We start from the raw sequence: 2,014 nt of genomic DNA on the forward strand, positions 1-2,014 counted from the left end.
ACCTAAATATTGGCTATACGATGGAACTTTATTATTGTTGCATGTGCGATTTTAGTTAATATGGATGATGCATTATGGCAAGCTGTTACGAGTACTTGTGAGTAAACTTTATTTAAGCTATTTTAAAAGCTATGCATCACAAGACCACAGGGACTGTATATTTTTTCTAAAACTGGTAAAGAACATCTTCATAAAGAATTATGTTTATATATCTTATGTTTATTTTCAGATAATATTTTGCAATGACGGGTCGTGGTCTGTCAAAATTTGAAAATTGGGTGAGAGATAAAAAGTTTGGATATATCTATGCAGCTTCTAGCCCCTGTTAGCTAATTATTTTTATCATTATATTAATACAATTATTTATTGAAATCTATCGTTACTAGTGGTGTGACTGTAGGGGATCGAGTGCTCAGAACAGCAAAGCTCTTGTCTGTTGAATTATGGCCTGATATTCTTGGCAGCATCTTCCATGGCATTCAGCACACACTCAAAGACATAAAAATAAGCTCACTAGCTCGATTTGTATTCCAAAGGGTGTTAATGTGTCTTGCTTGTCTCATATTACACATCCTGTGAATTGAAGCAATAAAATGTTAAAATTGGCAGCCACATCACTGCTGTTGATTTATTTGGAATTATTTACGAGAACATTCGTAAAGCACGGGATGTAATCTCCTGCAGTAAATATTTAACAGCCTCGAACAATTTCTACGACAAGGACTTTCTTGAATTTGTCCTACTGAGAGCAAAAGTTTATGAGATTCTTCAGGAAGAATAGAACATGTTTGAAATCGTGCAATTGATCGATAAAGCTTCCCCAGTTCAAATAGACAGAATAACCTTGGAAATTGTCAAGTTGTTGAAGGACGACTTCTTGTAACAAAAAAGGTAATCGCAACGATTCGAGTATATAACGTGCATATTTTTTAAGAGTGTCAATTCGTAAATTTCACTTTCTTTTTTCTTTCTAGTTACTTGCCGTACGATCGTTTCTCCGTCCATTCTATAAAATCGTCGGAATATTTCGAAATATGATTGCTTTTTACGATATGTCTAGGCACGCCGTAGAATCAACAGCTCAGTCAAAGAAGAATAAAATTATGTGGAACGTGATTTGCGATAATATGGTAAATATTCTCCATCAGCTTAGCTCTATGAGGTTTAAGGTAAATTTATTACGACTATTTTCACATTACTGCATATCATATGCCTATCTAACTATCTATCTCTCTTAGGAGCCTGTAAAAGACGGTGAAGCAAAGGGGTTTGGTCAGACTTCTATCAACGTCACGAAGACATACGACAGGCATTCATAAATCTGGAAAATTAATTCATTCGCATCATTTAAGAAATAAGTTGGTTCTACGGACTGATGGACCTCGACGATTTAAGAATGTGTCCAGGGTCATTTTCAAGATGGTAGAAAAATGAAGGAGGGTGAAAGATAACTCACTCTATCAAGAATGTCTCATCTAATTAAAAATTTTACTCGCTTAAGTTCAAACGCTTCTTTCAATTTTACATAAAGACAGTGTTCCCTATTCTTAAATTTCGTTTATAAAAAAAACACACAGGGCCTCTTATAACTGTTTTTATCCAATGAAGCTGGGACATCTTTGAACATTATTTCAGCTAGATAACAATCCTATATTGCACATTGCTGAAAAATCTTGCACGTAAAGATGGAACAATTTATAAGTAGCAAAATACATGTTGGAAAACGTTAAAACTTATTATTATGCCATTTAAAACTGTAGAATGAATCGTTTTAGTGCTTTCTTATCTGAGAGTCATTCGGGTATACGTGTAAATTGCGTATTTTACGCAGACAAAACAATCTATATATGTATGTATTATTTAACAGAAAAATCTGTAAAACTTTAAATTCGCGTGAAGCTTCGCTTACGAAGGTTGCATAGAATCGGAGTTTTGTTTTGCAGAAACAAAAATCGTGGGGAACAAACGATTATTGTATTTGTAAAGAGGTTCCCCGTTACGTATACGAGATACC

The 2,014-nt window shown here is 34.2% G+C and overlaps 1 pseudogene; it reads left to right on the forward strand.

The window, feature by feature from the left end:
- Positions 1-242: 242 nt before the first annotated feature.
- On the forward strand, positions 243-1,333 carry LOC136775231 (V-type proton ATPase catalytic subunit A-like; annotated as a pseudogene).
- The last annotated feature ends 681 nt before the right edge of the window (positions 1,334-2,014 follow it).

Source organism: Prorops nasuta, unplaced genomic scaffold (assembly GCF_024137725.1).
Source record: "Prorops nasuta isolate Cenicafe-Biocafe unplaced genomic scaffold, Cenicafe_Pnas_1.2 PNAS00007, whole genome shotgun sequence".
NCBI lineage: Eukaryota > Metazoa > Arthropoda > Insecta > Hymenoptera > Bethylidae > Prorops > Prorops nasuta.